This window comes from Crinia signifera, chromosome 6 (assembly GCF_055691185.1).
Source record: "Crinia signifera chromosome 6, ASM5569118v1, whole genome shotgun sequence".
NCBI classification, from domain to species: Eukaryota; Metazoa; Chordata; class Amphibia; order Anura; family Myobatrachidae; genus Crinia; species Crinia signifera.
Window position 1 is genome coordinate 114,630,583 of NC_139222.1, and position 14,120 is coordinate 114,644,702.

The following is a 14,120-nucleotide window of genomic DNA, read 5'->3' on the forward strand; positions in this document are numbered from 1 at the left end:
TAATAAAACCAATGTGAACCGTGTCACATTTGCTCTGCCACCTAGTGTTGCCTCCTAGTGCATGCAAATTCTGGAGCAGTCCACTGCCTGAGCGAGCCAATCTATTTTTCACAACAAAGCTACAATAAATCTACTGTAAACCTTAGCTGCCAGTCAGATGCAGAATAAGGAAAACACATGCGTCCAACACTTGTTCTGGGATATAGCCTTTTCTTATTTTCGCATCATACTATTAACCCTTTGAGTGGCAAGGGAATTTGACAAAATAGGTGTGAAAATTGCCAAGCAAACCTTTTTATTAAACCCTTTAAGTGCCAGCGTTGCTGTGAGAAATCCTCAAAATATCCGTTAAAAATGCCAGCGTCACTCACAGCGACTGTTCTTTTTTTGGGTGAGATATTTAACTAAACTTCAATTCATTGACTTGGCTGTATCTATATTTATACAAAAAAAAAATTGTCAGCAATTCTGGCATTTTTTACGGATATTTTGAGGCTCTGACAGCAACGTTGGCCCTCAAAGGGTTAAGGAAACCTGTATATGTCCTAGAAACATATATAGTAAGCTATAGAATGTGTTGGTGCTATTTAAAAAACAATTTGCACAATGTACAAAGGAAACAAAATGAAAAATAAATCCCATGTACTAGTTTTACATGATCATTGAGTTTGAATCTGATTGGTTAATAGACTGTTAACCTGTAAACCAATAGAATACATCTTTGGCAAAAACATGGAATACTGTTTTCAGGAAAAGAGGAAATATTGAATATTGTTGCATCCAGCTTGTCTGTGAATAAAAATTTTAAATGACATATATACTAAACTTTTTCCTTGCTGTGATTATTTTCCCTTCTCTGTAAAGCATTCATATTTAACTTTGGGGTTGATGTATCAAGTAGTGTAAAGAGTGTAGAAGCGGCCTTTAGCAAACAAATCCACTTCTACAGTAGTTATCACTTTATAGAATGTACTTGATTAAATCTACCTCAGATGGTTGCTACGGGTAACTCCGACTCTTTTTCTGCATTCTACATCAACCCCTTCTGGGAGGAATTTAATTGTTAGTGACTTGTTCGCTAGTCCGAATTCCTGCGACATCTCTAAACTTTATGTTGGCAGGATCTCACTCAAGTGTTCGCAACGCAATAGGGTATTGAGCACTTTTTGGTGAATTGGGCAATGTGAAAGTGGCAAGTTGGGCTGGCTTTTAAACAAATGCTGCAGTGGCAATTTGCCCACAGTTGAAAGTTGAATTCCTCTTTAGTCTGGTAGGTAAAATGTTAAAATGCTGGCAATATCACAGCAATTTCCAGTAAATAACGCAATATTGCAGCACATGGACCCAAAACAAGTCTGGAGCCTGACAACCTGATCTGAATGGATGAGAACATGCTTAGTGGCATGTGCGCAGTCATTTTAATGCATCGTTTACAATTCTAGAATTTAAAATGTTTGCTAATTTTAATGCTTGTTTCAGGCATTTGTTAGGATTTTAAAAGTGCCTCGGCAGCAGTTGTGTTACAAAGTTGACATGCTTTTGCTATTTGAACTTTAAATATATTGCAAATCTGTGTATGTAACAATGGGGTTTATTCTAGTTCATTCTTTCTGACAAAATCCTTCTTAGATGGACAAAACCATGTGCACTGCAGGGGGGCAGATGTAACATGTGCAGAGAGAATTAGATTTGGGTGAGTTATTTTGTTTCTGTGCAGGGAAAATACTGACTGCATGATTTTACACTGCAATATAGATCTCACTTTGAAGAAAAACCCCACCCAAATCTAATTCTCTCTGCACAAGTTACATCTGCCCCCCCCCCCCCCCCCCCCCCCCCCCGCAGTGCACATGGTTTTGTCCATCTAAGAAGGATTTTGTCAGAATGAACTAGAATAACCCCCAATATGGTGAAGGGACTTCAAATCTCTGCAAGTCCCTCCACTAGCATATATGTGCAGCACACCATTACATTGCAGTTAAATGTCCTCCAATATACAGAGGAAAACATCTATCCAAGGACTAGATAGTCCCATTTGTCTTACAATAAGGAGAGACTCCTACAAACAATGGAAATGTATATGGCAAAAAACTGAAAGGCTTAGTACAGTACATAGATCCCAAAGGTATGGGTTGGGCTATGTCAATGGGAGCTGATGCAGATCTGGTCTTTAGCAGAGAATTTTTTCACAAGGACAAAATAATTGTCTTTTTAGACAATCAAGTGATATAATCAACAATTTTAATAAGATATCTCTAGAAATTGGCATACTCTATAAATAGTCAAACAGTCTGCACAATATAAAAAGGCATCACCAGATATTCATAATGTACATATTTTATTTGAAAGGTATTCCCATCAATAACCCATCCACTTAGTCCAGACCTGCTATAACAAGGACCATCGCTACACAAAGACCTTCTGTGGCATGGCTCAGAGGGGGCCAAATTCAGTGACCAGTGAATGATTTCTCTACCCTTTGACTAGGGGATTTGTTCATGTTTGCTGCATAGTAAGCCATGCTGAATCAGACCCCAAGTTTTTTAAGTAACAAGTGGTTTTATTCCTCTCTGGTCCATACTATTCTGCAAGCTCAGGCAATTACTACAGAGCGGAAAATCTACATCTTTTGTTGTGAACGGAAAAGGGTTCATACATTCAATCCCCTAATTTTTTGGCCTTGCTTCATGCAGATTTGGACTAAAGCTTACTACAGATTTTGGTTTTATCCATTTATTTCCAGCAGGGTATGGCGCTTCTGTCAGACGTCCAAACCTTTTTAACAAGGTGTAATGTGTATAAAACCATTGCTTCACCTGCCTGTAGCTCTGTTGAATCTTAATCTGGTCCTATCTGGTTTCAAATGAATCAACCTTTTGTCAATGTTGACTTTCTGTCGGTATAGGCCTTTTGACTGTCTTCCTAGAACAGGCATGTCCAAACTATGGCCCTCCAGCTGTTGTGCAACTACACATCCCAGCATGCCTTGCCAGAGTCTTAGCATTTCCTAATAGCAAAGCTGTGGCAAGGCATGATGGGACTTGTAGTTTCCTGTGCGAATCACTATAGAGGTATCACAAGAAACCCATCCAGGTACAACCCAGAGCACTTCATTGAGGAATTCATATTGGTGGGATTATTTGATGTGTCTACTTCCTGCCAATTGCCCCTAAAACAAGATGACAAATACTACTTCTTGGTTCATGTTTCTTCTTTGAACCTATAAACACATACCTCCCAACTTTGTGAAGATATGCGCGAGCGCCCTGAAAGGGGCGTGGCGTATGCAAATGAGGGTGTGGCTTATGCAAATTAGGCCGCACCCTCGTTTTCGGCAGCGAATAGACGCTGTACGCCGCGTTTAGAGGGACAGTTGGGAGGTATGTATAAACAGGCACTTTCTGAGTAAGTCTAATGTGCTTTAAATCTGTGTAATTACTTGCTAATGTGTATGATAGACCTGATTACCTAGTTTGTGTGGCATCCTGCTTATAACTATTATCTTGTGATTTAACCTAGCTTTTGGGTTTATCTGAAAATCTGCTATGCTATACAAATAGTGGGTTGGATATGAAATTCCACCAGTCACAATTCCAACTCTAACCCTTCCTCTAACCCAGTGATTCCCAAACTTAGGCCTCAAGTACCCCTCAACAGTGCACGTTTTCCAGGTCACTCATTATTCACTGACACATTTTAAAAGATCCAAAGGTGGAGCGAAGGTGAGACCTTGAAAACATGAATTGTTAGAAGTACTTGAGGACTGAGATTGGGAACCACTGCCCTGCCCTAACCCTCCGTACTTACAGCGTTTTGACTGTTGGAATCCCGCCGTGGTTACCTGACTGTTAGGATCCTGACATTCCAATCTAGCTTGTGTCTGTATGTTGCTTTCAATATATTGATGCTGAAATTGGCTCCATCTGTCATTTAAGCACTTCGCAGTTGTTGATTTTCCTTTACCTCTATTATTTTTTCTTTTTTTGCACTTTCCTGTCTTTTTTTAACTTTGCTTTCCCTACAGTAGGTGCTTTCCAAGTGTACTATATGCAGAGAGAGCACAGTAATATAAGGTAGTTGTAGGAGACAGAGCTGTCTGTCTGGATGTAGTCAGTGAGCAGGCAGATGAAGGTTGTGCTTTGGCATTTGAAAGCACCGCGGTACTCTGCTGTCCCACTGATGTCATCACATTCAGTATAGGAATCCATTTTCCTCCAGTTAAAGTGGATTACCAATGTATGGAGTTCTTAATCCCCCAGGGCCTGAGCAAATCTAATTTTAGTAGATCGTCAGGGTGGGAAACGGTCATCTGTCAGACCACACTTAGGTCGACAGTCATTAGTCAACCCTGGAAGGTCGACTGGCCCCAAGGTCGACATGGGTCACGGCCGACATGGGTTTTTCACTGTTTTTTGAGCCGACATGTGCCGACAGGCGGTATTTAATGCCCTACCATCCACTAGGGCGTGGTGGGAGAATAAAATAGTGTGCCGAGCGTAGCGAGGCACCGTGCCCGAAGCATCGCGAGCGAAGCGGTTCAACTCCAACTGTGTCCATGTCGACTGTGTAAACAGTAAAAAACTCGTCGACCTATGGACTGTCGACCTTGGCCCATGTCGACCCAAAGTCATGTTGACCTTGACCCATGTCGACCTTTAACCCTGTCGACCTTGGGGCCAGTCGACCTTCCGGGGTCGACCTAATGACTGTAGACCTAAATCTGGTCTGACAGATGTACCGATTCCGTCAGGGTGACCTGTATCAGCTATGCAAAAAAAATCACCAACGGTTAGAGTATACATGGGAACAGCTAACCTTGTACATGGTGTGCTTGGATACAGTCTGAATTTTTAAGACACTGAAAACAGGCTGCTCAAGTCTGTGTCAGCAGCGGAGGGGTTAAGAATACATTTGTAACTGTAGTATTAAGGACATCTGTGGTGGGTTAGATGGCTTCCTGTGATATTAAGACGTCTCCCCCTGTGGACTTGGCGTGACATCGCTCTGTCTCTCCATCAGCACTCTGATAGTGAAGGTTCGGAGGAAATTAAAATGTAGAAAGGAAGATTATTTTAGATCAGAAACAAGGCACCTCCAGATCTCCCCGTTTCCTAGGTCGGGGTCAGTACAACCTCTGCTGCCCGATGCTCCATTTATGGGGTTTTATTTCAACAAATATTGAGCTATCCTGCAGGGATTTGATTAAGAAGATAATTTAAAATTCTGCACCTCGTTTAATGTAACTTTGCGATGTGAAGAAATTCCGCACCTCGTTAGTAGCTGCTCTGTTCTAAAATTGTACATGCAGAATGTTTACTCGTTTACACAGTAGGCATTTATATGGCCCTGAGTGTGTATTGTTATCATGCAGTGTAGGGACCACCAGTATCAGAGAAGCCTGGATGTTGGCTTGGAGGCTTACCATAGTTTTGCACATACTGTATATATGTAACTGAGATGAATTATCTACTACCATGTGATTTTTCTAAATCTAATCGCTAATGCTTCTTGGTGTGCTGGAGAATACATATTTTTTGTATCTAGTTTATCTGAACTTGTGTGCTTAGCTTGTAGCACCCCTAGAACAGTGTTGATCAACCGCTGTCTTAAGGTCCCAACACGTCACGTTTTCCCGGTCACCCGGCTAAAGCTGTATATACGTCAGGACGACCTGCATACAACCAGGTCCTGGAGCGGTAAAACAAGCAATCCTATGTGAATCCTATGCGCATAAAAGCACATTCGATTGCTCGTTCGACCGGAATGAGACATGTAGCACGTCTCATCTGGGGGCCGACCTCCCAACCCACGGGAGTGCGCATACAATCCGTTGCACGGTTGAGTTGCTGGGCAGTGTGAACAGGTAACCCGGACTGATGACCCAGGTCCTGTTCACAATATAGGGAGGAGGCAGCAGCATCCGCTAAAACTTTTTGAAGCTTGATACATCTGGTCCTAATGAGTCATATTTTGGTACATGTGAGTTATCCGGACGCCCGATTTCAAAATCGGGTCGGATCGGGCACATCGCATCGCATCGCATGCGACCATCGGATGCGATGCGATGCGATGCGATGACCCGATTTTTCCATAGGAATCAATGTTAAAATGGACTGAGTCCATTTTAACATGGAATTCAATGGGAAAAAGGGGTCCTTTTCATACCCCTACTATCCAAGTGGGCATGGAGTTGGATATAAACCTGTGGCGAGCGTAGCGAGCCACCGAGCCCGAAGCGTGGCGAGCGTAGCGAGCCCCGCGAGGGGACACGGAATACCGTCCCCTCGCGGGGCGCGCTTCGCTCGCCACGCTTCGGGCTCGGTGGCTCGCTACGCTCGCCACAGGTTTATATCCAACTCCATGCCCACTTGGATAGTAGGGGTATGAAAAGGACCCCTTTTTCCATAGGAATCATTTTAACATTGATTCCTATGGAAAAATCGGGTCATCGCATCCGATGGTCGCATGCGATGCGATGCGATGCGATATCGCATCGCATCGCATCTGATTGTATGCCTTAACTTAAGGCATACAATCAAAAAATCGGGCGTCCAGATAACTCACAAGTACCCATATTTTTCCATATTTTACTATTTAAACACCATTTTCCATGGAAATAGTGGAAAAAGAAAGCGTGACAGATGGATGAATAAACCAAACACCCTCCCGACAATTCTCAGCACATATATATTACAGAAGCTGCAAGTGATGATGCAGTAGATTGCAATGCCCCAAAGGGAGAAAATATATAATAACTGATTACAACAACAATATAATCACTATGGTGATGTTCGTAATACTGTCAATTCATATACGTGAAATCTAAATTAGCTGCAGTTTTAAAACCATGAGTCTTCAATAATATATCACAAATATAAAAAAAATATTCCGTCATTAATATAAATAGTTAGGTAGATTGGGCAGTGAGGGCCTGATTCTGATTCATACAGTATTACACAGCCGCAGGGAAGCAGCTGTGTAATACTGTACAATAAAATACAAACTCAGTAGGAGACGTCTGTGGGAAAAAAAACACTTCATGCATGCATCTGCAATCCGGATGTTACATCTGTTTTACAGCATCGGGTGGGATCTCGACACCATATGTTCAAAATGTAGACGCAAGCAGAATGTCGACATGACAACAGTCGACATGCTAAAAAGGTTGACATGGGGGGGGTTTATTTCTTTTTTTTTTTAACTGTAGTCCATCCACATGGTAAAGAGATGCACTTGGGTCAAAGCATGGCGAGCGATATGGTACACTAAATGCGGGTTCAAATGCTCAAATTACCTTTTGCTTGTGTTGACCTAGACCAGGGATGGGGAACCTTCGGGCCTCCAGCTGTTGCTGAACTACACATCCCAGCATGCTCTGCAACAGTTTTAGCATGGCCAAATAGCAATGTTTCCCATTGTCTCCCCATTGAGCGTTAAGCAGGGGTTAAAGGGCCTTATTCTGATCGGATCGGTGAAACGTGCGTACGGACGTGCACACCGAGCGTTTTCCACACACTCACAGTGAGCGTGAGTCCGCCTACAGAACAGCCGCACACGGACGGTCACAGACACCGACAAAGGGGAGTGGCGTACATTTTAGCGTACGCCAACGTGCACGGACGGATCTCAGCCCTTTACCCACCATCACCTGGCGTACATATGAGCGTACGCCAACGTGCACGGACAGATCTTAGCTTTTTTGCTCGGAGACTCAGCGTGTCCATGAGCATAAGACATTTAACAAACATTGCAAGTAGAAAAGGTGACCCAAAAACACATTGTTGGTGTTAGACGTGATGGATGTGTGAAAATAAGTAATGTGACTTGTATGTTTGTGTTGCAGTGAAAAAGTAGACACGTCGACTCCTATGATTTGTGGATCCTGTTTTCAAAATATGGGAAACACACTTGCATAAAGGGTGTAGATGTATACAAAATAAATACATGTACATATTGAAACATGTTTAATTGGATTAATACTACATAAAAATAAACCAACCTTTAAATGGTGAGAAGTATAGAAAGAGAACCTTCCTATGTATTTCTGGGCTGTGTCTGGCTTGCAGGTACTGACATGAGCAGAGGCGTAACTAGAGCTTTGTGGGCCCCATAGCAAAATCTTGAAAGGGCCCACCCACACCACCACCAAATGAAAAAACACATTGGCCTCCACATACTCCGCACTGAAGGCTCACCCCTTTACCACCACACTGTGGTGCATCTGCTGGAAGGGACAGAGAGATGCAGAACAATCGGGAGGAGATAGATAGAAGAAAGGTGGTGAGGAGGGGATAGATAGACGCAGGGAAGTAGGGAGAGATGCTTAGCGGTGGGAAGGGTACAGAGATGCTTGGCGGTGGGAAGGGGACAGAGATGCTTGGCGGTGGGAAGGGGATAGAGACGCAAGGTGGTGGGGAGGGGATAGAGACGCAAGGTGGTGGGGAGGGGATAGAGAGATGCAAGGTGGTGGGAAATAGATAGAGAGACGCTTGGCGGTGGGGAGGGGATAGAGAGACGCTTGGCGGTGGGGAGGGTATAGAGATGCTTGGTGGTGCGGCGTCAGTTTCGCTCTAGTAACCAATGCTAATAATGACCAATTGCATATTTACATATGATAAATTATTTGAAATTATACATACACTACAAGTGGGGTAACTACATTGCCATAAACACACAAACACTTCCTCACCTCATACTGCCTGCAGCTGCTCCTCTGAAATGTCAGGCTCTCTGGTCGTGCTGGCAGACTGGGAGGGAGCTACCACCTCATCCTGCTGCTGGGCCATGGTCATCTCCCCTATGTAGGTGCCGCTTAAGTAGAACTGGCACCCCCCCCGCTACCCAGCATCAGTCAGTGGTCATAAGGATCCCCCGCCATCCAATTCCGGACACCAGTGTCGCGGTCACCTGGACACATCCAAGCGGCCGCTACCCGGTATCAGCGCTGTGGTCACCCCCAGACACCCTCCAGCAGCCGCTGCCTGTCAGCAACTACGCGGTCACCCGGAACCTCCCACCAGCCGCTACCCAGCATCAGTGCCACGCTCACATGAATACCTCTCCCACGGCAGATACCCTGCATCAGAGCCGCAGTCACCCAGAACCTCCCTGCCTTCCCGTGCTTGACATACGCGCCGTGGTCAGCCGGGACTCCCCCTCCGGCCGCTTCCCGGCATCAGCAATGACACAGACCCCGCATGGCGCTGTCTGCTTCAGCGGTCACACGGATGCCCGCTCCATGAGATAATCCTCTAATAAACATCACAATGGTGCAGGGGAGGGGCCCCAGCCGCCGGGCCCCATAGCAAGTGCACTCCCTGCACCCACTATAGTTACGCCACTGGACATAAGGCATTTCACTTAATAGGCTGCAGCATTGCTTAATATTGCAGTCATGTGTATGCAAATTACTTGTAATTGGCATTAATTAGCAGACCTGGGCGTCCGCACTCAGGCGGAAACTGTATTGTAATGCTGTGTACACACGGGGGTGATGGGTGCTGAAATCGCTGGAAATATGGTCGCTGGTGACCATATTGCCAGTGATTGGGAGTGTGCCCCGGCGATAAATCGCCTGGTGCGCGCTCCCGTTTTCAGCCCCTTTCTAATCGCTGGTCGCAGGAGCTTGCTCCTGCGACCAGCTAATTACCTCTGCGGCACCGCCAGCAGAGGTTCCTTTTCATCAGCGACCATCTCTGGTCGCTGATGAAAAGGAGACACTGGGCAATATATTGCTCAGCAATATATTGCTAGCAATATATTGCTGAGCAATATATCTCCCCCCGTGTGTACCTTCTTTAAGAGTGGTATTGAGCACTCTTTGGGGTCCGACTGTTTGTGGCCCAAAATGCACGTTGTGCTCGCCAAGCGAGGCGGTTGTCCCTCCGTGCAGTGTGAGTGCACACCCCCGTGTACGCCCAGGTATACGCCCAGTTTTCTAGCCTCTCCCCTAAAAACGCCCACATCACGCCCACTGTCAACGTGCGATTGCGGATAGGATTTTTCGCTTGGGACAGTCCATTCGTCAGCGGTACGACCTTTTCATACCCCCACTATCCACGTCGGCGTGGAGTTGAGAATAGAATAGTGTGGCGAGCGCAGCGAGCCACCGAGCCCGAAGCGTGCCCCGCGAGGGGACGCGGATACCTGTGAAGCCCGCGAAGGGACGCGTTTACCTGTGAAGGTATCCGCGTCCCCTCGCGGGGCACGCTGCGCTCGCCACGCTTCGGGCTCGGTGGCTCGCTGCGCTCGCCACACTATTCTATTCTCAACTCCACGCCGACGTGGATAGTGGGGGTATGAAAAGGTCGTAGGACGCGTACCGCCGCCCCTCGCGGACTCGCTGCGCTCGCCACGCTTCGGGTTGACGTTGATCGTGGGGTGGCGTTAACAATTGTGGGGGCCATTTCTCACTTCAGGGTGGCTATTTGGCCTCTGTGGGCCATTTAACATTGTTTCCTATGGAAAAATCGGGTCAATTGAGGCATTGAACAGTAAAATCGGGTCAATTGAGAAATTTAACATTGATCCCTATGGGAAATCGCGGGCATCGCGTCGGTCGCGTCGCACCCGATTTTTAGTGCATTCAATGCCCGCGATGCCCGCGATTTTTTTACCTGCGATGCCCACGATCAAAATCGTGGGCGCCGTGCTAGGTAAAGAGTACCGAGGGGTGTAATTAGGGGGCATAGAGAACTGAGTTTCCCCACCTCTGCATGACCACTTTAAGCCTTTGAGTTAAGTATGAGAGAACTTGATTTTATAGACAGGCAGCAGTGCAGACATGCACATAAATAAGCTTTAGATTGTAGAAATGCCGACTTACGCTGACAGAAGTTATGATTATTTTTGTGTGCATTAAAAGATTGCAGATAAACTAAAAGAAATACTAGTAACAGAACTTTGTTCTAGATGCTCATAAAAGGAGAAGAAGCACTATGAAAAGTGCATATAAAAATAGTCACAGGCAGAGGAGGTGACAAAACAACTAGCTAACAAGCTAATAATCTCCAAGATAAAACATCCAATAAATCAGACTTGGGTACAACAGAGATAAGTATAACCTTTGAATCATTACACATCTATAACCGTCAGTTTATTGCAGGAATGGGGAACCTTCTGCCCCCCCAGCTGTTGTCGAACTACACATCCCAGCATGCCTTGTTACAGTTTTGCTATGTGGCCATGCTACAACTGTTGCAGGGCATGCTGGGATGTGTAGTTCACAGCTGAAGGGCGGATGGTTCCCCATCCCTGGTTTGTGACATACTGCAAGTGGTATTGAAACAGGGGATGGTAATGAATGCATTATTAGAACAAAAATTCCAGTCAGGCAAAAGAGTGACAACAGGGCCGCAGCTGCAGTGTGTGATCAGAGATAAATGTCCGTCTGATTTTAGAGTTGCCCATGTTTTGCAGATGAAGAGCATATGCCAGTGCATACCTCCCAACTTTCTCAGTACAGGATGCGGGACGTTGCTTCTGCGCGCCGGAGGCGCGCCGAAATTTTCGGGGGCGTGGCCTAATTTGGGGGCGTGGCATATACTTGCGGCTCCCCCCCCGCGAGGCCACGCCCCCATTTTGCCGCTATGGGGGCATGACCCAGAGGCTCTGTGAGCCTCTAGCCATGCCCCCAGCCCCCTGGCTGCGGGAATAGACGCTGTGCGCATGCGTACAGCGTTTATTCCCCGCTGTTTAGCAGCTGACGGGGGGACTCCCAACAGCCCCCCCACACCGCGGGACACTGCCGCCCGCGGGTGGGACATCGGGACAGGCCCTGACAATCGGGACTGTCCCGATAAAATCGGGACTGTTGGGAGGTATGCAGTGGCTCCGAAACTTTATTAACTCATAGCACCCTGCAGTATTAGACTTTTCTTTTGCTGCACCCCTATCCTAAAAGTTTCTTATTGACAAATTTAGAAATAAATATTAAAGTAAGTCTGTTTATATTTCATCCTTAGGTTTAATTAGGGTGTGAGGAAGATGTGCATCTGTTTGTCCACATATTTTATGATAGGAAGTCACAAGCACTGGTTTACCTATTACATTGACCATATATAATTTGAATTGGTCCTCGACCATCAGCACAAGACACACCTGCAATTGTCACCCTAGGCCATGGTGCACAGTTAGGGAACCACTGGCATATGCTGTACGTACAAAAACAGCATAAAGAAAGGACATGAATAAACACAAATAATAAAAATGAATTTAATAATGTATAAATACACATATACATATCTCCCAACTTATTTTGCAGGATGGGAAGACGGACAAGTTTATGCATCCAAAATAAGGGGGCATGGTCCATGACCACTGCGCTTCCTGCTAGGCCACACCCCCATTTCTGGTGCCGTGGGGACATGCCTGTGAGCTGCTGGCACTCCCCTATCCCTCTCTCTCGGTGCATGTGCACAGCATCTATACACTGCTACTGCTAAGCAGAGCAGCGAGTGAGAGAATATATATATATATATTTGCAGTGAGTACATATAAAATCAGATCCTGATTAAAGTTTCCAGGTGACCTAGGCTAATACACATGTAATTCCCTTCAGTGGCGTAACTAGAAATTTTTCTCCCCCCAGCCAAAAAAATTTCCGGCGCCCCCCATTCCCCCCCTCCTCTCCCCCGAGTTGACGGGCTGCGGTGAGAAGGGGAGAGGTGACGGGCTATGGCAAGAAGGGGAGAGGTGATGGGCTGAGACAAGAGGGGGTGAGGTGGCAGAGGGTGAGGTGAGAGGGGTACAGGAGAAGGTAGGAAGAGGAAGCAGATCTGTTATCAATAGCATTGGGTGGCTCACAAGGGCTCCCTCTGGCTGCCAGTGCTCACCTGCTACTGGCCTTTGGCTACCACTTCTCACCTGCTACCGGCCTTTGGCTACCACTTCTCACATGGTCCCGGCCACTGCTGCCCTGATCAAAAACATAACAAAATTTAAATTATACTTTAAAATTACAATATCAATATGCTGCCAGTGGGTGCGTATGGACGATACGTCGGTAGGTGTAGTGACACTGAAGGGTGATACAACCAGATGCGGGCTGCAACCCCCTAGTGACGACACTGCCCCTGCTCCAGGGGCTGGCTGGCAACTTTCAGCATGGGGGCTAAACACAAGCAAGTGGTCCCACAGACACATAATAAAGAAAACAACAAGCCCCCCACAGACATGTATGCAACACTGATGTATTTTTCCACATACAAAGACACACACACATATAATAAAGAAAATACCAGAAAACTTATCCTCCCCCCCCTCATATGTATGCAACAGTAACACATACATTTTTACACTCACATGCAGACACATAGTCCACACACACACACACACACACACACACACACACACTAAACAAGATAACAGTCCCCCCACCCCCCATGTATGAAACATTGCCACATACTTTTTCCACACACAGACACACACACATTTAATGAGTAAGAAAATAAGAAAATAACAGCTCCCACTAACATCCCTACCCATGTCTCCTCTTTCAAACAAAGCACTCACCCAGGAGGGCAGCTCATGTACAGGATGCAGAACTTATGGAGGAGCAGGATGCATGCTGCCCGGGAGGAGACAGGAGAGAGAGTAGGAGGTCGGGATACAGGAGGGGAGGGGCCAGCCTCTATGGGAGATCAGCTCATTGGTGGCTTGTCCCAGGAGAGGGGATGCAGCTGTAGGCTCCTGGCTGTGCTGCGGCCTGCACCAGCATTGTATAGCTGTCAGTGCCGCGAGGGGCGGGGGATGTGCGGGCGGCGGAGGTTTGCGGGCCGGGCATCGCTTGGTGGGTGGGGACGTGTATGCGGACGGTGGAGAGAGCTGACTCTGCCAGCAGGAGTATGTGGGCGCTGCCGGTGGGGTGCTATGGAAGTGAAGGCAGCTCCGTCCGGGAGTACCCCAAGTTCCAATTAGCTTGTCTGCTCCGATGCCCAGTGCCCTCCGCTTCGTACTGCCTTACTCGGCAGCAGACGCTGTTTGCTGGTGGGGACGTGTGGGGGCAGCAGACACGGGGGTGCAGGTGACACTCGGTGCGGCCCACACACCCCTTGTGACGCCACTGGGCAGGCAGCAGCACATACTGTATGTCACTCAACCCGGCGCCCACACAGCCCCCC

At 46.6% G+C, this 14,120-nt stretch overlaps 1 protein-coding gene across 1 annotated transcript in view; it reads left to right on the top strand.

Annotated features, from left to right (window-relative positions):
* Positions 1–825, top strand: part of LOC146008003 (androgen-induced gene 1 protein-like) — a 16,248-nt gene extending 15,423 nt beyond the window's left edge. Inside the window, exon 6 of the mRNA XM_083146852.1 lies at positions 1–825. This exon is cut by the window's left edge and continues 842 nt beyond it. The gene's annotated coding sequence lies outside the window, so the exon portion shown is untranslated.
* Positions 826–14,120: the final 13,295 nt, after the last annotated feature.